The 27,251-nt window shown below is 37.9% G+C and overlaps 1 protein-coding gene across 4 annotated transcripts in view; it reads right to left on the bottom strand.

The window, feature by feature from the left end:
* Positions 1-27,251, bottom strand: part of Ncoa2 (nuclear receptor coactivator 2) — a 255,666-nt gene that overhangs the window by 115,161 nt on the left and 113,254 nt on the right. Inside the window, exon 1 of one of the 4 annotated variants that reach the window (XM_090338931.1) lies at positions 7,606-8,066. The exons of the other annotated variants lie outside the window; for them this stretch is intronic. The gene's annotated coding sequence lies outside the window, so the exon portion shown is untranslated. Of the gene's footprint in view, positions 1-7,605; positions 8,067-27,251 lie in introns of those variants that run through there. 4 annotated transcript variants of the gene reach the window in all.

Below are 27,251 nucleotides of genomic sequence, written 5' to 3' on the forward strand. Positions count from 1 at the left end.
TTGGGTCAAAGGCATTCTTTGTCTTTGGGAAATAGAAGAGAATTGTTCAGGAGAGGAGGTGGCTAAAAAGATACTTAGGAAGAAACCGCTAGATAAATAAACGTTCAAAGAGCCAGAGTTAGGAGGCTAAAAAGATAAGCAACAGGAGTGAGAAAGGCAGAGTAGCTGACAGAGGGCATCTTTATCACCATAGAGCCCACCTCTCCCCCCCCCCCACTGCCGCCCTATGGGCACCATAGTTCTCAAGCTCTTTTAAGTTCTCTCATCTGCACAGTTCTTCTGGATCTCAACAATTAGACACAAACAAACAGACACACACACACTAAAATGCATGTGAAGGTTATTTTTTTGGCCAGTCCTGGGGCTTGAACTCACAGCCCGAGCACTGTCCATGAGCTCTTTCCTCAAGGCTAGCACTCTGCCACTTGAGCCACAGTATCACTTCCACTTTTCTAAGTACATGGTACTAAGAAATCAAACCCCAGTCTTCGTGCATACGAGGCAAGCATTGTACCATTCATTAGGCCATACTCCTGGATCATGTGAAGGCTTTTGTTTGGGGGATACAGATCAAACTATAAACTTATCTAAGCCTGCCCATTTCCACTGTGGATTTAGTTAGATTAACTTTATCTCCTCACTTGGCCTCAGGGTTCTGAACCTACAGAATACAAGGGACTTCAAGTCATGTCTTGTTTTTATCATTCACTAGCTGGGCAATTTGGGGAAAGGTGTTAACTTTGGTGAGCCTCAGTTTCTATGTCTGAAATACTTGGAAATAGTATTTATCTCACAAGTTTATATGCAAGAGCTAAAAGTGTGTATTACAATCCAGTTTTTTATGTTTTTTTTATGTATTTTCACTGAATGGTTAACCCAAGACATCGAATAGCCTCATCTTTTATTTTTAAAGAAATAAACCACTTTGAGATCAGTATGGGACATTCTAGTACTAACCGAAAAAGGTGAGACTAGTAGTGACTTGCAAAGGTCTTCACAGGCTTAATAATTATTCAAGGCCATTGATACATAACAATGATGTTAGATGGAATAAAATGAATGTCACGGTATGTGAAGACTACAGCAGGATTAATCTAGGGGGAAAAAAGACAGGAGGTAGTGGAGACTAGACACCTAACAGACTTTAGTGTGTTGGTATAGGGATTTATATTTAGTTTGATTTAGACTGAGTATTTAATCCCTAACAGATTTTTACTTAAATGTAGTTTATTTTAGCTAAAGGTAACATAGCAATTCCTCAGACCCAAAAACATGTAAAGCCAGTGTTTTTCCTCTATTGAATGTACTAAAATGATTAAAAAAAATACATTTAAAGGCATTTGACTCAATGTAAAGAACGTGCTAAAATAAGATTCTTTTCATAAAGTTCAGATAACTGTGGTTCTGCTTCCTAAATTTAAAATATTTGAGTTCTATATGAGACTTTATAATATACTCTATATACTACTATCTAGAATAAACATTAACTATTATACACAAAAAAGAGATAATAATGTATAGATGGTATGCAGGTTTCAAACAAATTAGCTGCCTTTATAATTGGGATTACTATCTGAAACACTTCACACATGGTTAAGTGCTCCATAAATAATACTCTCTATCCGAACAGGGAGATGTTGCCTCCTTCTTCCTGCTCTCATATTGTAAAAAGAAGTATACATTTTTGCAGTCTATCCAGGGCCACTACTTTCACATCTATGTAAGATTCCCTGCAGGTATAGTATTGAATTACTATTTACCGTTCTTAAGTGCAAGAAGGTTGTGATGTGCTTATGGAGAGAATATATATATATAAGTCTGCTTAGATAGGAGATAGAGGTCTAATGGTCATGAGTTCAGGGTTAATAAAACAATGGTTCATAGTAAATAAGGTGTTACTATTACCCAGAAATACATATAGGTAAAGTACACAATGACTGGATGGGTTGCATTCATTAAATGTGACTAGAAGATCCCAGAAACCTAACTAAGTATTTCCTCTGGGAGCTGAGAATTTGCTAACTTGGGGGGCGAGAGGGGTAATAGGACTTCATAGAATATACCTCCTATAAATAACTAGGATAGTGGCACTCCAAAAGCAAAATATATGGATAGCTGGCAATGTTTGAAGAACAAGGTAGATGGGCAAATCTAGACCACAAAGAAACTTTTACATCCTACCATGAATGTAGACTTGAAATGCTTTTCACCTACAGTTACTGAGTCAAAGACTATGGTCTTTAGGAAGGGTCAATACCTTTCTGCTCCTTATCATATCTTTGCTGTTCTTTGGCACACGACTTCATCTAGAAAATACTTTTATCTGACACTGTAACTTTTATCACCCGAGAGGCCTTCTGTTGGAAAAAAAATACAAACACAGCAAAACTAAAATGGATAATTATTTGAAACTGGAAGTAACGTTGCAGAAGAGTACAATAGCTATGACAGAATTTTATTTTTGTCTATTTGCTAATTTTTTTTCTACATTGTGCATCCTCTACACATTGTTCTTCCCCAATAACAATTATGTTATATACTATTTTTATATAGAAACAAACAATTTAACTCAATCAAAAAAAAAAAAAAAAGAAAGAAAGAAAGAAAACAGGGGCCGGGAGTTTGGCCTAGAGGTAGAGTGCCTGCCTAGCACGCACGAAGACCCAGGTTCGATTCCTTGGTACCACATACATAGAAAAAGGCTGGAAGTGGTGCTGTGGCTCAAGTGGCAGAGTGCTAGCCTTGAGAAAAGCCCAAGAACAGTGCTCAGGCCCTGAGCTCAAGCCCAGGACTGGCAAAAAAAAAAAAATACTACTACTTAATGCTTTCACTTTCTTTCTACATGCTGTCTTCTGTGCTCTAAATGACTTAAGAAATATCCTTTGAGTCACCAACTGTCTTGGTAGCCACATTAAATGTCAAAAGAAGCAGGTAAACAAATTTAGTAATGTATTTTATTAAGCACATTACTGTATCACAAATACATTATCATTTCAATATGTAATCAATTTTTTGAAATCAACAATGGCATATTACACTTAAGAAACCAAAAACTCTGTCTTAAAACCTGGACACCCTTGTACTCATTTATTAAAAACCACATGCCAATTCCACTTGTGCCTACCAATTACCATTGGGTAGAAACACCAGGAGTACCTTGCAAGGTGACTGGGGATCGCCTTGCCAGCATTATCTTCAGAATCAGCTCCATCTAAAGTTTGTTTTGTTCCCTGATCAGTGTTCTACCAACTCCCAGAGGGAGTCAGTTACCCTTCTCCTCCAGTGAAATCTTACAATGAGCAAATGCTGAGTAAGAAGAGTGAAGCATGAGTATGAAACTGAAATGGGTTAATGGCAAAATTTAGAAAGAAGCTAACTTATTTGAAGCTCCATCATGGTACAAGTAAAGATGCTCTATCTATCCTTTCCACTGGCTTCCAAGGGCCCAATAACAAAGATTTAGAGGACAGGAACATTTTCTATGAGAAAAAAATGACGTCACCTAGGAGTGTATATATACTGCTGCTATGGGTTGAATATGGGTAGTGCCTCTCTCCCCACTACCATGCAAAACTTTAACACCTAAAATAACATTCATGGAATTTAGAGGATAAAATAACCTGACAATGGTATGTCGAGAGTAGTCCTGTAGGAAATGATTAAGTTTACACAGGTCATTAGGGTCCAGCACACATGGCTGAATCTTAGTAGCTTTCTAAAAGAGAGACAGACCAAATCCTCACTCAGACATAGATAAGACTTTGGTTCTTGCATATGAACGCAAGATGGCTTGTAGTACTTCCGGACTATATCAACAAAAAAGTTGACACGTGTCTGAAGACATACTGAAGTGGTAGAGTGAGCCCTGCCTAGTAAGCACAAAGCTCTAAATTCAAATGATAGTTCCACCACCTCAAAAAGTAGAAGGTATCACCACAGACTGGACCTCTGGAAGAATGAGTTAAAATAACACTTTTTTCTTTATACAGTTGGCTTACCTTAGGTATTTTGTTAAAAGGAACAAAAAATAGCAAATACAGCTTAAACTAATACAGTCTGCAAAGTACAGGAGATATTCATCTATTAAACCATACAGGTAAGAATTATCTCTGGGAAATTGTGTATGTGGTGCCGAGGAATCGAACCCGAGTCTTCATGCATGCTAGGCAAGCACTTTAACCACTAGGCCAAACTCCTCGGCACCACATACACAGAAAAGGCCAGAAGTGGTGCTGTGGCTCAAGTGGTAGAGCGCTAGCCTTGAGAAAGCCCAAGGACAGTGCTCAGGCTGGACTGGCAAAAACAAAAACAGCAACAACAACAACCCCCCCCCCAAAAAAAAAATTTTACCATCCAATTTGATTGATCTAAAATGTACAAAAACATGTATTTTAAATGTATATTTCATAATGTATTTCCTCCATTTACTCTAATCAATTATTTTCAGTTGATAAATGATGTGACAAAATGTTTAGCTTCTATTTCAAAGTACGTCTTCATTATAACTGATTTTCTAAGAATTCCTTCAAAGATAAGGTTATCAAAGTTCTTGAGACCATGTTTGTTAACCAGCACAAAAACAAAAAACAAAAAACAAAAAAACAGGACTGGAGACATGAATCAAGTGGTAGTGTGAAAAACCTAGGCAAGTAAGCCAAGCAAACTGGAGGCCTAGGGTTCAAATTACAGAAATGATATTGGTGTTTATTATAAGTCATTAACAAGAACCAAATATCAAAAACAAATATTTTTACAATGAAAATAAATGTATGTTTGCTATGTCTTTGTAACTGTTACCCTACCAGATATAATCCAGCACGTTTAAAGTCATTTACAAGTACATCAGAAATAGCTAAAAACTTATCCCTTCAAAGTCCACAGTCCTCAAAGTATCACAGAATTGTGAGAGAAACAACAGAGCCTAGGTCTTTCCCAGCATTTCTGACTTGTAAATTTTAGAGTAAGCCTGTAAAGATACCCTAAAAATATATGTTGCCTCTGACACTGCCTTTTTCACTTCATGAATATTTTTCCATTACTTCCAGAGAATTAAAGTATGCTTAGAATATTGTGTAATACTTTAATCCTGACTAAACTTTCCAAACTTTTTACTTCCTCAAAAACCACAAAAGTCCTCCTATGAGAATGTTTCACTGACTTTCACAACCCTGAATACTAACTTCACTATTAATTCCTTAGTTTTTACTCCATCTTCCCTACAAATTAAACATTGCTCCAAGAAACGAACCCTTTCAGCCCAACAAGATCAGACCCGATTATAATATTTGTGGTTAATTATTGTGGTTGGAATTCTGAAGTGTAGCAGGATTTGCAAGCTAGTCCTCTGGCTTGTTTAGACACCTCCACAAGCTAAAAACTTCTGTCTTTTAACTGTAGTCATTTTGGGCTGAATGTTTCCTATTCCACATCCTCCATAAGCAAATGTTTGTAGATAACACAGAATATTAATTGGTTGGGCCAGGAGTTTGGCCTAGTAGTAGTGTGAGTGTGCTTGCCTAACATGCACAAAGACTTGGATTCGATTCCTCGGTACGACATACATAGGGGAAAAAAAAAGCTGGAACTAGTGCTGTGGCTCTAGTGGTAGAGCAGTAGCCTTGAGAAAGCCTAAGGACAGTGCTCAGGCTCTGAGTTCAAGCCCCAGGACTGCCCCCCCCCCAGAAGAAGAAGAAGAAGAAGAAGAAGAAGAAGAAGAAGAAGAAGAAGAAGAAGAAGAAGAAGAGGAGGAGGAGGAGGAGGAGGAGGAGGAGGAGGAGGAGGAGGAGGAGGAGGAGCAGGAGCAGGAGGAGGAGGAGCAGGAGGAGGAGGAGGAGGAGGAGGATTAAACTGCTTATGAAAGTCCTAAGAAGGGTTTAAGTCCTTGAAGAAAAATGACATTATCAAGAACAAAAACTGAGGTAGAGGTACAGCTCACTGTCTAGAGTGCTTGGCAAGCACGTGCAAGGCCAGGATTTATTCTCTGACACAATCCCACCTCACCCCAAAACCAACAATAAAAGTTATAATTACAGTAAATTTTACAATAGAATAGTCTTAGGAGTTGAAATAAAGCATTTCTGCTATATACAAAGAAAACGTAAACTAGTTTAAAATTACCATCCAAGACTGCCTAACCTATGGAGGAAAATACATACTCTGAATAGCCTAGGGGGGAGAAAAGAAGATATACAGCATGATTGCAGTTACTTTGCCTTTGTTTTTCTCAGTTTCACTAAGTTTTATAAAGATGGTATATATTATCAAAAAACCCAAACCAAACAAGAAAAACCACTTTGCACAATCCCCAAATTTCAATCTCATTTGAAGGAGTCACCTCACAATATAAGTTAATAAGCAAAAGCAAAGGAAAATAAAGCACAAATAATACAAATTTTGAAGCTGCATTATTCAAAATATTTATAATTTGAGGCTAGTGTGTTTGAGATTGAAAGTTGTTAGCATACTCTTAAAAGGAGGAAACAGCTCTATAGTTTTTTTTTAATCCAGAATCATAAGTTATAGTTAGTTAAGCTGTCTGTTTAAAACAAGTCAATACAGACTACCCCAAGTGCTAGTGAGTTCTTTTGTTTTGTTTTCTTTTTAGAAAATCTCATTTAGTGAGATTAATGATTTATTAAACTATATTATACTAAGATATGGTTTGCAGGTAAAATTTCCTGCACTTAATATAATTAAAAATTGTGTTTGAATTGCTCTTAGCATTCTATATTGGAAAAGATAGCAAGAATTACTTCATCTGTCAAACTGTATACACAGTACGTAAATAACCTGATAAGATTTCTTACCTCCTCTAACATCAATTTAAAAAAATCATCTGTGACTTGAAAACATCTCCTTCTCCAAGCTGAACATACATGCTCTAGAAGTGGAAAGGATGAGTGAATGAAATCTCAGGTAAAAACTGTGTAAGTTAACCCTTTCTGATCATGCTGATGATCTAGCTCAGACTCTGAAGTACTTATTCCTTCCAAGGTTAAGAGAAAGGTACACTGTCATGAGGAAACATCGGTAATCACAGGCTATCAAGATGACTTGAATGTTGTTTAGTTTTCTGCAGATTGTAGCACAAAGATAAATCTGAGTTAAGTATTACACACGACAACATCGACAGAAGTGGAGGCCTCAGCCAGGAAAGAAAAAAAAAGATTTATTTATTTCCTAAACAAAAATCAAATAATTGCAATAATTACTACAAGCATCTTTAAGCTTGAAATTACAAAAGAATAATGAAAATAATGATAAAGCTTATAACTATTTTTACCTTAGAAATTAAGGCTTGTAATAATTAGGATTCTTCTGAATTTTAGAAAATAGCCAAAATACTTCCTAAAAACAAGCAAGGCACTGTATTTGAACACATCAAAAAAAAAATCAGCAAGTAATCTTTAAACAGTAAGTAAACACAAAAGAAATAAAGACCACAGAATCAATTTGGGTCACATTGTATCTATTTGTTCCAAAGAACATTATCACTGCCTGGTTGTCATGCTCCATTCTCCCTTCAACAACGCACATCCAATCCACAAGCACACAGAATTCCAAGAACATTATCAAATATTAAGTCAGAGCACTTCTGAAACACACCTTGTAATTGTCCACAGCCTCTGCAGTTCAAATCAGAGCTCAGCAGGTCTCTTTATCTTCACCAATGATGCAAATACAAACACCATACATCACTCTTCAAAACAAACCCAAACCCCCACAATTAGCAATAAATGCATTGCCTGAGAGATAAATCTCCGCTGTTAACCCAAGCCCACATTATGTCTGGATGTAAACCTAAGCCCATGCTGAGCACCCTGCCGCTCCACTCAGCTCCTCTAGCGTTTGTTCCTAACGCTAGCTGACAAACTAGCCACACAAATCCTTTTTTAGCTGCTGATCAGACAGATCCCCCTTTGACAATCCAGCATGGTGGAACACTCGAAAATTCCTCTTGCTTCTATTCTACCGCTTGCTCTAAAAACTGGTTTCCTTTTCATTGAGATAATAGCTTTTTCTGCAGTCACATGACCCAGAAGCTACATTAGCAGAGCTTTATGATAATAGACTGAGTAAGCCTCTACACCCCCCCCCCACTGCTATTAAGGGGATGTCTTTCCTTCTTTCCCTCCCCCCTCTCATTCACACACACACACACACACACACACACACCTTAGTCTCTTATTCCAAGATAGACATGTACATGTAATGCACTCATGTACTTACATATACTTCCTTTTCTTTAAATGCACAATAAGCAAAAAGGCAACCCTTAAAATGAAAATAGTATCTGGATCCAGTGCTAAAAATAACTGCTCAAAACAAACATTCTGATGCCCAGTGTTCCTTTCACTGAATAAAGCACACTGACCTCGAACCCTCCTTATGAACAGCAAAACCAATTGGGCCTGCCAGAAGGAAAACCCGTGCTTCCCCTCTTCTCTTGGGCTTTGGCCACAGTGATATAAATCAGACAAATTTGCCATAATGAAGGCTTTGAGATATTATAGCTACTCGCATGCTGGGAACTAATTCTCTGTATTACAAAGAACACATATAAACACACATTTAACACCAAAATATACTCTTACTAGAATTATGTCCTCAGCAAGTAATTTACAAATTGTTCTAAGGGAAAGATAAAAAAAAAAATCCACTTCCATGAATAAAACAAATAATTTTAAAAAATCCTTTGATGGGTCAAGTTTGATTTTTTTCTGAAAAACAAACAAAAAAACAACCAACTCTTAAAACATATAATAGCACAGAGCCTGACAAATGGAGACTGCTCTAGAAATTTTTTATTAATGTCCCTAATAACAAGTGGAAACACTAGACAAAGAAACAGAAGATTACACTATTTGTCTATTTCATTAATATTTGGCTGACACATAATTGTGCATATTTATGGTGTACAACATGTTTTGATTCATGTACACATTGTATAATTACTGCTACCATTTTTTCATATTATTAATCCATTAATAAACTGATTTGGGGAAAACATTTAAAGGCAAGGGCAACTTGTTAAAGATTGCCCTGGAAGAGCACATTACACAAGGGAAGCACATGTATATTAGATGACTGAAAGACAAAATTTTTATTTCAAATCAACAAACATATTTATTTATATCTTTATAATACTTTATAATACTTTTAAGACATTTACCTCATTAAACAGGAAAATATATATATGTATGTGTGTGTGTACATTTATGTGTGTATATATACAAACAAACACATATGAAGTTTCATATTTTTACCAGTAGTATTCAGTGTGTCACACTGTTGTGTAAATGACGTGCAGTGCCTTTTCATCTTACAGAGGTGAAACTTTAGATCCTTTATTTCCTCTCTCCCTAGACACTGGCAACCATCAGTAGACCTTCTGTTTCTATAAATCTGACTACTTTAAGTAAACCTCCCATGTAGTCAAGTTATATGGCATCTATCTTTTTGTGAGTAGATATTGCACAGAATAATTATTTTAATACTAAGAGATCAAAACAAAGTTTCTCACAAAATCAATTTAAATAAATTGCATTAATCATAAGTAAATCAAGCCAAAGTACCAAAGTTATATCCTTTAATACAGAAAAACCAGGAATTACTGTAGAAACTGTTAAATACAAGTGATCGTTATCACTGTTACCTAAATATTAATCACTCATATAAAAAAAGCCTTGTAACTTCAGAGCTAAAAGAATATAATAGTTTTCTCTTTTTTTTTGCCAGTCCTGGGGCTTGAACTCAGGGCCTGAGCACTGTTCTTAGGCTTTCTCAAAGTTAGGGCTCTACCACTTGAGCCACAGCAACACTTCCAGCTTTTTTCTATGTACGTGGTACCAAGGAATCGAACCCAGGTCTTTGTGCATGTGAGGCAAGCACTCTATCACTAGGCCAAACTCTTAGCACCTGATAGTTCTAAACTCTTGAGTTTAATTAAATTAACAATAAATAACTGACAGGATAGAGTAGGTGTTTACGAGTTCTCCTTAGTTACTGAAGGACCATGGAAGACAATTTTAAGAGCTAAGTACTTGAAATGACAGTGAATTGTCAGGAACATAGGTTTCCACAAGGGTTATGTTTCAGGTTAAGAAAACAAATTAAATTTTAAATGTTAGCTCATGGCAAAACTTTATAACAAAACACCAGCACACAATTCAGAATTCTCAGAATGAGAATAAAGAATCTCCTGCCATAAGTTAAGGAAACTTGAGGTGAACTTGCCCATCATTTCCATAGCGCGGTCACAGACATTCAAACTGTAATACCAAATGTCCTTTCTTAACTACAATGGAGTTTCAGCAAATCTTCTCAGCCAGATATGGGTAACAGCAAAATGCTATGCATTTCTCTGATCTGATCAATCGCAGTAAGAAAATGTCTCCTGCTAAACACATCTAAGTAAAATGTCTTGATCCAAATTCTGTGCTTACACTTCATTCAAGATGCACCGCTGATAGCAAATCTGTCCCTCAGTCATGTTTTCTGCTGGCATGCACAAATTGGTAAAATTGCCTAAGTTTCCTCCTGAATGTAGAAGGTGGCTACAACAGATTTAAATGTTTGCAATTTTAAGCCTTTTTTTCCCCACAAAGTCAAGAATGCTTTTTCAAGGGAATTAGATATGATAACTTGTAAAGTTGTTTCCAGCTATAACATTTGTGATGTTGGTTATGCATAATCAAGGTTCATTTCTAAATTGAAGTCTAGTAATTCAACGTTTTAGCTTTAAACTGAGGTAAAATTTATATTCAGTACATAACATAGTTCTTAAGAGTCAAGTTCAAGACTTCAGATAAATGAACGCAGTGATGGAATCAGGGTTCCTATGAAGATGCAGAGCACTTCAATTACTCTGTACAGTTCTCTGGGTTCCATCTCCAGCAATCTCCACTCCCTTTACCAGCTAATATACATGAGTTTTCTATTAGTAAAGATTAGTTTTGCTATTTTCTGGAAGTTAAAAAAATAGAATCATATGGTTCAAAGTAATCACTGTTACATTTTCTTTCAGAATAATATTTCTGAGCTCCAGCATGTTCTTGTGTATGCTACGGCTGTTTCTTTTTATCTCAAACAATATTCAATGGTATGAACATGCCATCGTTTGTTAATCCATTTATATGCTTATGGACATTTGAGCTATTTCCAACAAGGAGCTTGCAGCAAAGGGAATTCTAAAACAAGTTATCTAGATTCTCCACTCTGTGGTACATACACCCTGGTATAATCTGCAGGACCAAACATATGACTGATTTTCACCAAAGTTTATGACACATGGCCAAAAGGCATTAAGTTGGGGAGGTAATGGATGAATCTGGGTGGAGTTAATCATAGGCTTTGTTAGTGACAATTAGGGGCAGAGATCACACCTTTCACCTCCAGGTCCCCAACTCAGAACTAATCCTGCAGTTTCTGTTATATGGTCAGACCTTAAAAAGGTCAATATATGTCAACTTAAAAAAAAAAAACTGCCTTTAAAGGGGCCACTTTGTAGGGAGGAAAGAACATGGACTTGGAATTCATCTACTGACTAAATATATGATACTTGGAGTATGTTACTTATCCCGCGTTTCAGGTCCTTATCTTTAAGAGGTAAGATGTTTATACTATGAAGAATCTATTAGTTATATATAAAGCTACCATCTCAATAACTACAAGAACATAATTAATGATGATTATTGCTAGATTTTTTTTTTAATTTTAGTGCCAGTACAATATTGGAACTTCAATTCAGAGTCAAGGTGCTGTCATTTACCTTTTTTCCCTTACGGTAGGCACGCTACCCCTTGAACCACAGCTTTATTTCTGGCTTTTTTGATAGTTAAAAGTTAAGATAACTTTCTTGCTCAGGCTGGCTTTGAATTGTGATCCTCAGATTTCAGCCTCCTGAGTAGCTAGGAAAACAGGTGTGAGTCATCAGTGCTTGGCTTCCTGTTGGTGTTTACTTTGATGTGAAGGAGGAGGAGGAGAGCACCATCTGTACATTTTATGGAAGATAATGTATAAAATGAGTTGGGTTAAGAAAGATGGTACTAGCTGGGTGCAGTGGCTCAAGCATGTAATCCTAGCTACTCAGGAGGCTGAGATCTAAGGATCAAGGTTCAAAGCCCAGGCACAAAAAGATCTGAGACTCTTGTCACCAATTAACCTCTAGAAAAAAAACACAAAGTGGGGCTTGGCTCAAGGGTAGGGCAGTAGCCTGTGTTGAAGAGCTCAGGGACAGAGCCCACACCCAGAATTCAAGCCCTATGACCACCTTCCCCCCCACAGAAAAAAAAAAAAAAAGAAAGAAAAAAAGATAGTACTATCATCATTTTCATTCTAGACTTTTAATGTTTTTTTCAACATTTAAACGTATGACAGAATATTAAGCTAAGATATAATATACAACAGGCTTATTACACTAGTCTCTACCTTTATAATATAAATGCCAAAAACCTCAAATGGAATCTACTTTGCAAAAATGTAACACTTAACCTGAAAAATTTTTTTCTAAAAAGTGGACAAACTTTTCAGTCACTGGTAGCAATAACTCATACATTCTTAACATTAAAAAATGTGTTATACAGCAAAATGCTACATTTTTAAAATCTAAAAAGAATTGGGTCTCTGATCTCTTTCATCAACATGTGTGCCAGGGATAGAGAAAAAAGCCACTGAATATTCTACTTGCAGGTATCGTCCTACTAACATTAACTAAAAATGTCATTCTTTCCATGTGTAGACAAATGAGCTTTAAGGAGGGCCCAACTGTACTCAGCTAGCAGAGAGTGTTATTTTGGGGGTTATTTCCAATAAAAGGCTTATGCAAATAGCAGTCCATAAATGTCTATGATCCTACTGCAGTAGATTATACCCACACAAAAGAGGGCTGAAGAGAAGAACCATAGAGTGCAATCACTTTGAAATGTGACACTGCCAAGTTACCACTTCATGAAATGAAACAATACACAAATAGCATACTACATTTCCATCTTCGCATTTGTATTTCATCCAAGGATTTCAGAGGCTCCAAACTAAAGCACCAGATTCTTCCCAATTAGTGCATAAGCAAACACTTTCAAGAAAATTGCCTTTAAAAAGTGCATCCATTCCTCGAAATCCCTGGAGTACCACTAGGTTAAAATTAAAATTAAGTTAAATGTTCAGCATTATGGAAAGGAAAAAAATTAAAATTAAGTGACCAGTAAGGCAGAATTTGAGAAAGTCAGTAATCTAACAGGACTTAAACTGTATATACTGTGGATTTCCAAAAATGCTAAAGGTTCAGAGATAATTATATACCATGAGATGTTGATACATTAATCTAGCTCTTAAGATTAGCATTATTATCTAATAAGTCTCTACCACTTTCTATGACCAAATAGAATTGTAAAATCTTGGGGCTAAAAAGAAGATGAGAGCTGGAACAAGAGACAAGCTTCCAATGCTAGAGTGCCAGACATGAGGGAAAGAGGTGAAAGTCACTTAGTCCTAGGATACCTAAAATCATGCAATGTTAATCCCCAGTTGCGGTAACACTAAGGTCTCCAGGTCTCTGGTCAGACTTTGTACATTTCCAGCTTTAAAATCACTGGTCTATTAATTAAGGAGAAAACATGGAATGTTATTACAAAGTTAGGATTAACAGTTGTGAGACCAGCCCACACGACATCTGGTTTGAACTCAGCCTCATGCTTGCTAGGCAGGTGCATCTCAATGAGCCAGGCCTTCAAGTCCTCACACAGCATCTCTGAAATTTGCAGGAATCAAGGTGGCAAAACAGAAGAACTGCAACAGAACCTTGCACCCTTGACTCATGGCCTTTCAGACTGTGCCAACTTTACCACAGGTAAGTAAACAAAATGTACCCTTGACTTGGCTCTTTTCAGGCTCCCCTGTATTTGCTTCTCCTAGACAAAGCCAACAGAAAGTCACACACTTTAGATGTGCAGAAGAGTCTGGATTTCTCCTTACACTGTATCACAAAGGAATGCTACATGCTAGGAACATTAAGGCTCTTGGGCCTCTTTTTGATGACCTGTTTTAATGAAGATTGAACTACAAATTTTCATTTATTAAAAAAAAAACCTGGACATATAAATAGAAGCAAAGTTAGACCAAAAAGCTAGTCTTTGAGAAGATGCATATTCTGAGACAAATCACTATTCACCTATTTAAAATTTGCATAAGCACAAGAGGCATTTGAGATAAAAGGTGCTAAGGAATGTGTGTTTTACCTTTGTCTATAGGACTCCATCTCTCACAGCATATCATTACTTTCTACCATGCTCAGCTCAGCCAATTTTGGCTCAAGTGTCACTTGTTAAATGCTTTTGAAAAAGGTTAATTCATTCACCTTCCCTCACCTTTTTTGCTTTCTCTTATTCTCTCTTTCCTCTCAAAATATCGTTATGATTATTTATCCTTGTTAGGAAGCAGACAGTAGTAATTGCAATCATAGGGGCAAGAAAGAAAAAGGAGGACAAATGTCAGCCGCAGAAGAAATCTTTCCTTAAAATCCTGTAAACGATAGCAATAGCTCATAAAAATGCAAAGTATTTTGATACTTAATTTGATGCCTTTTAGTTATTTATTAACTCTAATACTTAACTCTAATATTTTTCGTTCAAACAAGTACTAATTCAACAATACTAATTGTGTGTAAGGCACCATGTCTTCAGGACAAATACATTTGGTCTTCAGGAACCTGTAATAACAACAAAAAAAAAGGGGGGGGGCAAACAGAAAAGTGTGTGAAATTTAGAAGATGTAATCAGATACACCAAAGCAGAAATGTGTATGTAAGAAATGACAATGTGCTAGGGAGAATGGTCAGGAAGCTACCACAATAATACTGATGAAGAATGATGACACTGAATACTACCATACCAAAACGTAACTCAAAATACTAAAATTACGTAAGTATAAGAGCTAAAACTCACAAGAAAGCACATGGGAGCCAGGGATGGTGGCTCGTGCCTGTAATCATCGTAGCTATTCAGGAGGTTGAGATTTGAGAATCGTGGTTCAAAGCCCACCCAGGCACAAAAGTCCATGAGTCTTATCTCAAAACAAACAAACAAACAACAACAACAACAAAAAAAAAAAACCTACTAGAAAACAGGAAGAGACACTGTGGTACAAAGGTAGGGTGGTAGCCTTGAGCTAAAGAGCTCAAGGATAGTGCTGAGGCTTGGAGTTCACGACCTGCAACCAACAAAATTCAACACACACACACACACACACACACACACAGGAGAGAGAGAGGAGGGGGGGGGAAAGAGAGGGGGGAGAGAGGGGAGGGAGAGAGAGGGAGGAGAGAGAAGAGAGAGAGAAGAGAGAGGAGAGAGAGAGGAGAGGGGAGGGGGAGAGGGGAGGGAGAGAGGGGAGGGAGAGAGGGGAGGGAGAGAGGGGAGGGAGAGAGGGGAGGGAGAGGGGGGGGGAGAGAGAGAGAGAGAGAGAGAGAGAGAGAGAGAGAGAGAGAGAGAGAGAGAGAGAGAGAGAGAGAGAGAGAGAGCGCGAGCGAGCGAGCAAGCACAGCCAGGCCAGTCTTGACAGACTCTAACTCCAATTAACCAATAAAGAAGCTAGACTGAGCCAGCAAGGTAAATGTAATCTTAGCTACTCAGGAGAATGAGATCTGAGAATCCCAGTTGCAAGCTAGCTCAGACACAAAACACTGAGGGACTCTTATCTCCAATTAACCATTAGAAAACTGGAAGTGGGGCTGTGGTTCGAGGGACAGCGCCCTGGTCCCTTGTGCAAGCCCCATGACCCACCAAAAAAGAAGGAAGAAGGAAGAAGAATCGAAGAAGAATTAGCTAGACTGAGGACCAGGAGTTTGGCCCAGTGGTAGAGTGCTTGCCTAGCAAACACGAAGCCCCGGGTTCTATTCCTCACTACCATATAACATACATAGAAAAAGCTGACAACTGAAACTACATAAAAGTTTCTGCAGGCAGGCACCCATGGTTCATACCTATAATCCTTGCTCCTCGGTAAGCTGAGATCTGAGGATTTCAGCTCAAAGTAAGGCTGAGCATCTATGAGACTTTTATCTCCAATTAGCCAATCAAAAACTGGAGCTGTGTCTCAAGTAGCAGAATGCCAATCTTAGGGAAAAAAGCATTGGGACAGCAGGTCTTAAGTTCAACACATTCACATCCACATGAAGTTTCCGCATAGCAATATAAACAATTACCAAAACCAAGAAGACAACCCATGGAATGGGGAAAAAATCTTTATCACTTATTCAACATATGAAGGATTAGAAACCAGAATACAAAGAGCTACATAATTAAGCAATAAAAGAATAATCCAATTAACAAATGGGCAAATGAGCAGAAGTGATGGTTCACAAAAGAAGAACACGTGGCTGATAGGTACATCAGGGAATTTTCAACCCCACAGCCATAAATACGATGCAAATCAAAACACAAAGTGCCCATCTCACTCCAGTCAGAATGCCATCCATCAAGAAAATAAACAATTTACTGGGGCATGATAAATTATATAGGTCTCTAGACATTCACACAGTAAGACCAAGAAAGGTTCTTCACAGGAGTGGATCACAAAGGTTAATAGCTATGTGTACATGATTATACATCACCTCTACAATAAGAATAAAATATATTTTAAAAAAACAATGAATGATGGCAAGAATCTGGGGGGAGAAGAAGGAAAGAACCCTAATACAATCACTACCAACCTCAGTATAGAAGCTCCTCAAAAAATCTGAAAATACTAGCTTCCCAGGAGGCTGATATCTGAGGACTGCAGTACAAACTAGCCCAGGCAGAAAAGACAGACTTCAATTAATCAGCAAAAAGCCAGAAATCAATGTGGGGCTCACATGGTTGAGTGCCAGCTTTAAGTGAAAAAGCCAAGTCAGAGCCTGAGTTCAAGCCCCAGTACAAGAAGAAGGGGGAAAACAGCCAAAAAGTACCTATCTTTATAACCTCATCATTGTCACATTGGATAGACATCTAGAAGAGTATACAAAAAAGATATTTGCATTCTCATACCACAGACAAATGGGTAAAGAAGATACAATACGGGGCCGGGAGTTTGGCCTAGTGGTAGAGTACTTGCCTAGCATGCATGAAGACCTGGGTTCGATTCCTTGGTACCACATACATAGAAAAAAAGCCGGAAGTGGTGCTGAAGCTCAAGAAATAGAGCTCTAGCCTTGAGAAAGTCCAAGGACAGTGGCTCAGGCCCTGAGCTCAAGCCCAGGACTGGCAAAAAAAAAAAAAAAAGAAGAAGAACAGGTCAAACATTATATGTTTTGTTCACATATAGTACCTAGAAATAAAAATCATGAACATATGTGTGTCTATATGTCCATACATATACACACATATGTATCAAGTATATACAGATATACACTCATTCACTTAAAACATATAGAAAATGACTACGGTACAGTTTAGGAAGATGAGGGAGGGAAGAGAGAGGGAAAGATACAGGTTTTATAATTTCATAATACATTGTATGAAGATGAAGGAATCTCAATCAAAGTTGCTGCCAATAGAGGGCTGCGGGGGTAGGGGAGGGGAAAGCATTAGGGAGGCATTTTATTTAAATATGCATGACTAAAATACCATGATAAATCCTCTTTATATAATTAATACACAGTAAAAAAAAATAAATTCCATGAAAGTAAAACAGACTCTGTTCAATGGGTAGGTTGTACTGGGAGGGGAATTAGCTGAGATTACAAACATGTGCCATCACATCTGACCCTATTTTATTGCATTTTAAAAATGGTAACATGCATAATGTTTAGTTACAACATGTCAAAAATGTTCTCTTACCCAAAACTTTGTATTTGCAACATCCTTACTACAGACTCAATGAAAATGTTCTTTGACAACTCCCCAAAATAGGGAGAACCTGCACCTCCCTATTCCTCCACCCCCATTTCCAGGGCTTGATCTCAAGGTCTGGGCACTGTCTTTTAGCTTTTCCACTCAAGGCTAATGCTTCGCCACTTGGAGCCACAGGGCTACAGGTGGTTTTCTAGTGGTTAGCTGGAGGAAGAGTCTCACAGACTTTCCCGATCAGGTTCTCTTTGAACTGGAATCTTCATGTCACAGCCTCCTAAGTAGCTAGGATCATAGGTGTGACTGAGAATAAACATTTGATTGACAAAAAAGAAATAGAAAATATCTATCTTTGGACCTCAACAGATAGGGGCCTCAAGGTAATCCCCAGTCTAAGAAGAGAGGCCAAAGGCAACATGCATACTACAGCTCTGCAATAATTACACTGCTACAGTTAGCTACCAGTTCAAAAACCAGGTCTTGATTTATCTGTGGAAACACCTTCAGAATCTCACAGTATTTTCTGACAAACTTACAAACAAAAGAAACATGTATTAAAACTAAGTAGAAGGAACTGGAAAACATTTTTCGCCACCCCCCCCCCCAATTGTTAGTGAGAAAGCAAAGATTTAGGGAACAAAAATTTCCCACCGGCCAATAGTTGTGATTCCAATTAAATTTTCATCTGTGTCATAAAGTTACAGCACAATGTTAATTCACAGACAAAAACTATGCAGACAAATGAGCCTCTGCCTCTGAAAGCTGGACCCCACTATGGAATTATCATGCTCTGAGAATGCATGGGATATATGCTGTACATTTCTGCGTCCTGATATGCAAAGGCAGACTTGGCTAATTAGTCACTTTGGAGCCTGTATGTGACCTCTCAGTTCTCCAGAATACAGCAGGCCAGGCCATGATATAATCAATGAGTTGGCAGATCTTGCTTGCCATGTGAATTAAGGATGAGAGTGGTGCAGGATCAGAGTGGCAGTATAGAGAAAAAGACAGCAGAACTCTGCGAATGGGAAAAGGGTGACATCAAGTGCATCCGATTTTGTAACCAAAGCTTGCTGCATTGATTGAAAGCCCAATATGCTGATGTGAAGCAGTTACATTTGTTTTCGGAGCCTGTTTTAGACATGAATAAAGATCTAGTCAAGTCCTCAGTGATGCAATCAAGTCCATGGTTCTTTACTTTACAGAGCTTTTGTCCTTGACAGGACTGAACAACTGGGGAGTCTTGTCAGTAAAATGGTTTGCTAGCAAAGATAACTTGGTTCAGCCCAACAGGAAGGCTTCCAGATTGGCTAACTCCTTTCCACTTGGCCTTTCCAGTTCTGCTGCTTCCTCAAATGTTTCCACTCACACTACAGCCCAACACAGCTTCAAGATCAGCTGGTAGAGTAAGGGCTGGGAAATGAAGGGATGTTTACAAGTGACAGAAGTTCTGTTGTTGTTTCCTAGACACATAGCCTAAAGCTGCCTGCCACAGCTGGTAAGTGAATACTGTTCAGAATGGAGAGCAAAGGGTAACTTTGTCACTGGTGACCATGGAAGACTCGAGACCACAGCAACTTATTTAATCTAACCAGCCAAACCACATTGTTTGTATTACATTTCCCCCTTAGACATGTCCAACATCATTAGACATGACTCCCATTCTTGAAAATAAGTCATCTTTCTCAGACTACTTGAGATGTAAAAGCATTTGCCAGACTAGAAATAAAATATTTTTTAATTCTTGTCTATTAAGCACATTTAGTGCTATTACAATAGCCATAGAAGTTAACAGTACTATTACTCCCAAATTACTGAGACTGACAAGGCAAGCCAAGCTGATAGAGATTAAAGATTTGAACTCAAGCACTCTGATTCCAGAGCCTGTCTCTGAGGCACTACAAGATAAGAACAGAGAAGATCATGCATAGAGATCTACTTAGAAAGCAGGAAGCCAGCTGTGTCCTTCACATGTGGCATCTCATGGGTTCCTCCAAATGAAAGCAATCCCTTTTAGAGATGAAATCACTGAAGCTCAATGAGATTAGGTAACTTACTCAAGGCTATACAACAATTGTGCAAAGCACAATTATTTATTGTGTGACAACAGGGTACCGCAAGACACTCTAGTATATACTACTTCTAATCATCTTGGCATGGGTCTGATTTGTTTCACTTGATAGCCTAGGAAAACAAGGCTTGAAGAGTACTTTGGTTGGTTTCATTGGGGTCAAATTATTCGAACAGAAATTTAAGCTCACATCAATTGAATCTTAAAATCTTTGGCTTTTCATTTCAGGTACTGCTGTAGAATGTGTGAGTGTGTGTGAGTGTGTGTGTGTGTGTGTGTGTGACAGAAAAATAGACGGACACAATTTGCTAAGCATTGTTGCAGAAAGATGACTCAGGTCCATTTAATAAATTTCTACTATATGAGAAAAGCACAACATTCAAAACATTAAATTTTCCATTATTTATTGAGATCCTTCTTATATGTGAGACATTAATTTAGACTAATCTAGCAGTAAACAAAGTAGATAAAAACCTTTGCCCACATCTTTAAGTTAAAGCTAAAAAAAAAGGAAAAGAATACCATAAAAATATAATCTAGCCAGTGATTATATATAGATTCCTTTCTTGAATACTTGTTTGTTAAACACGTCATTTGAAATATGATGTAAAAATCAATGTTAATAAATTCTTTAATAAAATATATATAATTTATTGAAATTAAAAAACTCTTTGCCCTATCAATCTAACAATCTCAATAAAGAGCACTAACATGAAAAAGCAGCATGTAAGCCTCCGCTGATGGCTCACCCCTGTAATCCGGCTTACCTCTCAGGAGGCTAAGTTCTAAGAATCACAGTTTCAAGCCAGCCAACACACAAATGTCTGTGAGACTCTTATCTCCAATAAGCTACACAAAAGAAGTGGCACTGTGGCTCAAGTGGTTGAGTGCAACCCTTGAGCACAAAGAGCTGGTGGACAGTGCCCACAGCCATGAGTTCAAGCCCAAGGACTGGCCAAAAAAAAACAAACAAAAAGCAGCATGTAGGAGTATTAGCATAGCTTCAGCTACTTCACAGCCCTAACTGGCCTCTCCCCTTCAAACTGATCTCAATCAGAATACTTTCAACATTGTCTTTTGACTTCAATGGCAGTGTACTAGTTATGTTTTTCCTCTTTCCTGACCTTGGCTTAGACTAGCCTTACTTGCTACCACCAGTTCCACCCCCAACTATGACATTTACTTTTTCTTCTCACTATAATGCCTCTCCTGGAAATCTTACCTGATGGTACAGCTTCCAGTGATCATATCTATGTAAATGAGACCTATTTATACCTATAGCTTCAGGCTATCATCTTAAGCTCTCCTGCCTACTTTTGTGTGTGTGCATGCCTCTGTGTGTGTGTGTGTGTGTGTGTGTGTGTGTGTGTGTGTGGTGTGTGTGTGTGTGTGTGTGTGTTGCCAAATACTAAACCCAGGGCTTCAAGCCTACTCTTGCTTTTGCTGTTTTTCAGATAGGGGCTCTCTGCTACCTTTGAACTCAAAATCTTCCCACCCCTGCCTCCTCTTCATCTATTTGCAAATAATACTCTCTCACTCTCAGTCTCACTCCCGCTCTTGCCCGTCCCAGGGCTTGAGTTCAGGGCCTGACCACTGTCCTGGGCTTTCTCAAGGCTCTACCGCTTGAGTCACAGCACAACTTCCAGCTTTTCCTGTGTATGTGGTACCAAAGAATCAAACAGGGATCTTTGTGCTTGCCAACATTTTTCTCTTCTTGAGAGTGGTTAATCTTTCACTTTGAATTCCTTTCATATTGTCTGTAATACATTGTTATTGAAATAAAAAATTATTATGTTACCATCAAATTTAGTTATGTATGTACCAAAGTATCATAATAGGTCATATAATACTGACATACGGAATTCAAAGATTAGTAATAAAATGGACAGCATAGAATTTCAGGCACCGTACTGGTCTACTTTTTGGTGTATATTAGGTAAAATAAGTAAGATAATAATGATGATTAAGAATAGTCATTTTCACTTCAGGTGTCTTCACCTGTCCAGGCAGTCTATAAATTAGGGGAAGGATGCTGCCACAGTCCATTGAGCGTTAGAGGGACAGAAAGATGATTTTTTTCCCCCAAGGAAGCAGGTATAGTGATTAGAAAGATTTAGATAGAGAAAAGTCATCAGAATGGAGTGGAGGGGGTAGAAGGAATGAGTAGTGGGTCAGAGCAAGTTAAGAAACTGCTCCAGTTTGGCCAGAACTCAGAGCACCTAGCTAGGAGAGTGTGGGGCCATAGTCGAAAAGTAGGTAGATTGCACAGGCCTCTCAGTGCTAGGACACTAGTTTAATTCTGCAGAAAGTGAGAAAAAGAAAGATGACATTAATTGTATCATATGTTAAGAACTATGATAGCTGCTTACTATAATATCACGTCTTACCCTCAAATGTGTATTATATGGCAAATTCCATCCCTATGTTAAACTTGACAATAATTTGCTGCTCATTATAAGATAAAATGAATTAAAGATTGAAATTATGGAAGGGCTACAGAATGAAATTCTGGTAACCACAGAGGAATTAGAGGAATCTACACTTAACCCTAAAGATCCAAAAGTAGACTTTATCTAAAGAGAAAGTTGTGTTTAAGGAGTCAAAGAGAAAAAGAGTTAAAAGAAAATTTTTGTTAATTATTGTAAAGCAAAGGACTGCGCTCATGACCTTGTACTTGCCTGGTAAGTGTTCTTCCATGTAGCTAAATCCTCAACCCTGTCAAAAGAAAACTTACTGAGTAACTGATGAAATTAGAAGTAGCGGAAATGGGGCAGGAATATAGGCTCGGTAAGATGAAGAGGAGTCCTGTTCCTATCCATCTAAGGAAAAAGAGAGGTGTATGAGAGGCTGAAAGTAGGCATTGAAGCAAAGCTTGGTGAGGCAAGTCTGTAACCTGTAGCTACTAGAGTAATTATGTAGCAATTATGTGGCAATGTAGGAATACAACTTAGTCTTGGACACTAATCCCCAGACTTAGAATCTAAAGAACACATCGTAATGAAGACCAAATAAGAATAAAAAAATGCAATGACTCCTTCAACCCTCATACTGCTCACTTTTACTAAACTTCTAAAGTCCTCTCACTGTAAATCACCACATGATATGCCAACAAAAATGAACAGGAATAAAGAACAAATCCAATAACTTAGGTGGGTGGCTGGTGTTAAACATAAAGCTTATAATCACAGGGGCAGTCAGATGAAGTGTGAAGATGTGATCAAAAACATCTCCCTCCTCTTTATTCCTTCCCACATAATACCTCAACCACAAGAATGAACTTAGAATCACCAACCTCCTGAACAAATTTTGAAACATAAAACCAAATAAAGGTAAATAATTCAGTAACATGGACATTATAAACATATGTTCAGAGGTGAAAAACAGACTCTTACAAATGACTTATAATGACTTATAAATTGACTTACATATCCATCACCTGCTTTTAGGATAATTTTTTAAAGATACTAAACTTTTTTTTTCTTTCCTTCCTTCCCTTCCTTCCTTCCCTTATTTATTTATTGTCAGATGTGGGACTTAAATTCAGGGCCTGGGCCCTGTCCCAAAGCCTCTTTGCCCTCAAGGCTAGGGCTCTTCCACTTGAGCCACAGAAACACTTCTGGGTTTTTAGTGCTTTATGGTAAGAGTCTCACAGGGACTTTTCTACTTGAGCTGGCTTTGAACACTGGTCCTCTGATCTCAGCTACGATTATAGGAATAAGACACCAGCACCCAACATTTTTTTTTCCACTTTCAGTGGGAAATTAATTCCTTCAAATACAGACCTTTAAATAAATTCCATAGTTAAAATTCATTACAACCAAAACTATTTACAAAAAGTGTGGCAAAAAATTGAAGAATCATTGTGATTCCTGGAACATGAACTGAAGGGTAACAGTGCCAACATTTTACTAGGAAATACCACACCATAGGTGGGGGTGCCTATGAGAGGTGACAGTATAGATAAGACAGTACATTGCATAAAAGGTAAGGGCCAGGAATTTGACCTAGTGGTAAGAGTGTTTGCCTAGCATGAACAGAGATCCAGATTCGATTCCTTAGTACAACATACATAGAAAAGGCCGGAAGTGGTGTTGTAGCTCAAGTAGCAGAGCTCTAGCCTTGAGCAAAAAGTGTCCAAGGACAGTGCTCAGACCCTGAGTTCAAGCCCCAGGACTAGCAAAAAAAAAAAAAAAAAAGGTAAATTTCCAAAGTAAGCCCCATCCTTTCCTTACATGACAATATGCTTTTATGAGGATAAAAATGACAAAATGTCTCCTTTTTTTTCCAGATGAGAACAAAGTTAGAATATAGCCAATAATAATGACAGCAAAACTAAGAGAGAAACCCAAGTCTTCCTTTACTAAAACATGTAACATCAAGTTAAAATTTTAAAACCAGTATAAATAGCAATATATGAAATAAACATAGTAAGAGAAATTGCTAGCACCTCTCATTTACATACATCCTAAATATCAGAGCTCAAAATTAATTTTAATGATAACCAATATTTTGAGTATTTTAGTAAGTGAATACTAGTGTGAAACACTTCATCCACACTTTGTTAGCAATCCTATGATGAATATATTTATATTATGATCTATTTTATAGTACTAAGTATTAGAGGCTAGTTTTAAATCCATAGTATGACTTGGTTCTTTAAACACAGAACTATACACTGTATTAACTTTACTGTACCTATACTGCTTAAGTACATACCCAATCCCCAGGTACTACAGGAGTTATCTGGATTTTTTTTTTTTTTTTGCCAGTCCTGCGGCTTGAACTCAGGGCCTGAGTACTGTCTTTATACTTTCTCAAGGCTGGGGCTCTAACACTTGAGCCACAGCAACACTTCTGGCTTTTTCTTCTATGCATGTGGTACCAAGGAATAGAACGCGGGTCTTCTACATGCTAGTGCTAGGCAATCACTCTACCACTAGGCCAAGGCCTGGCTCCACCATGTGGATTTTTATAATTGATGCATGCTCAGTTCTTTCACGTGGAGAAGAGAAAACAAAGCAAAGTGGTGATAATTGGTTCTTAAGGTAGTGAAAGGAAAGCTGGGATAGTCTCAAATTGAAGTCCCTTGAACACAGCACCAATTGGTAAGGCATTTCTAGGCCTGTTGTAGGAAGGATACAAAGAAAAAAAGTAAGTTAGGAAGCTATTGGTTAGCATGAGAAGATAAAAATAGTCCTAGGGCCAGATGCGGTGGCTTACACCTGTAATTCTAGCTATTCAGGAGACTGAAATCTGAGGATCAAAGTTCAAAGCCAGCCTGGGCAACTAAAGTCTGTGAGGCTTTTATCTCCAATTAACTCCTAGAAAATGAGAAGTGGGTCTTGGCTCAAGGGTAGAGTGGTAGCCTTGAGCTGAAGAGCTCAGGAACACCAAGTCCCAGAGGTAGGGGAGTAGCCTTGAGCTGAAGAGCTCAAGGACAGAGCCCATGATCAAGTTCAAGTCCCATGATTCCCCCCAGGCACCCCAAAAAAATTCTAGGGATGGATAGTGATAACAGTTATTAAGTAACATGAATGTACTTCCTGCCACCACATTGTACAACTTGAATTTTTGGGGGGAGGGGGTTAAAATGAAAAACTTCTTCATTTGAGTAACACATTTATGATAATTCTTCTACATAATACAATAGTATACATTCATTTATCACAAAATATATTTAGAATGCTACCTCTACTCTTCTATACCCATAAATTGCTTCTTAGTGTTTTCTCCAACTCTGATTGCTTTCTCACCATTTCTTAACCTCTCTTTGTGTGTACCAAGAATAAATTGATCTGCATAAAGTAACACTGGGGTAATGTTATATGCCACTCCTAAAATTTAGATATCCCATGTCAGGCACAAACTATAGAGAAAAATGAAAATCCCTTAATCTAGTCTTCAAGGGTCTCAGAGCCTGGCAAAAACTCAAGCTAGAGCTTAAGACGGTATAAGTTCCAGTACCAGCCTAAGGGGGGGGGGGGGTTGCAAAGAGAGAGAAGGGGAAGAGAAAGACAGAAAAGCAATTTGTACAAGTTGGCATCACTTGTTGAACATTTCTCTGAGTTTGTGATTTTAAGCTGCTACCTCTACCCTCATTGCCTTAATATACAAAGCCCAACTCTCCTAATTAGCAGTGCTACCCAGCTCTCATTACTAGCTTTATGCTTTCAGTTACATGGCAAGGTCACTGATATCTACCTTAGGAATTTTGTGTAACAGCCCAATATTCTGAGTAGAATTCATATGTTCTAAAGCAAACCTAGACTAAACTTGTTTATAATTACTACAACTATGCTACTGACTCTTTTAATACCCAAGTACACAGGCATAAAGAATGGTTGGTTGCTAGAATCTGCAATCAAAAATGTGAAGAAGTCTCTTTCTATAGCAGGAAAACTGAATCAAGCTGGTGTTTAGAATAGCCAGAACAATGACTGGAGCATGCTACTAATAAATACAAAGAAAAATACTGAATAAATTTATTACTTTGTCATAAATAACAATTTTCCTAAAAGAAGTTGTGGTTCACATCTGTAATCTCAACATTCAGAATGCTGACCAAAAAAGTCATGAGTATGAGATAAATCTGGGTTATATAGAGAACTCTAGGCCAACCCAGGCACTATTTAAGAAAATAAAATTTTAAAAAGGAGTACTTCCATTTTGTTCATTAGTAACAAAGACAAATCAATCAATGAATTCAATCAATATACAAAGTACACATGTTTATGTTCCAAGTTAAGGCAAGTTAACTTTTTTGTCTACAATGTAAACAATCTGTAAAAGGTGTTTGTGCTGTAACCTTAATTTTCTATTTAATAGCTTAAGGATGCACTAAATTATTGGAAAGACTGCAGAATACCTACCAACATATTCACTGAAACCCAATTAGTAATTTTGCCAATTTAAACATATATCACAGATGAATTGATAGAAACAAAGGAATACCAACAATTTCATCAAATAGCACACACAATTTGCTGATGGGTATTATATCCTAACACCTGTATTGTGCTCAGTGTTGTTCTAGTTTGTACTTAACTTTACACATAGACTGTGCTGCGTGCATTCGCGTGGTGGGGGGGGGGGGCATTTAACTTTGAGCCTGGGTGCTGTCCCTAAGCTCTTCATCTCAAGGCTACTTCACTACCCATAGAGCTACAGCAACATCTCCAGTTTTCTGGTGGTTAACTGGAGAGAAGAGTCTCAGGGACTAACATGCCAGGGCTACCTTTGAACTGTGATCCTCATAGCTCAGCCTCCTGAGTAGCTAGGATTACAGACAAGAGCCACCGTGGCCACGTTTGAGGGCAGCCTAGGCTATAAAGCTTGGCCCTGTCTCTATAAATACATAC

The sequence above is a fragment of the Megascapheus bottae genome, chromosome 9, assembly GCF_031878675.1.
Source record: "Megascapheus bottae isolate mThoBot1 chromosome 9, mThoBot2.hap1, whole genome shotgun sequence".
NCBI lineage: Eukaryota > Metazoa > Chordata > Mammalia > Rodentia > Geomyidae > Megascapheus > Megascapheus bottae.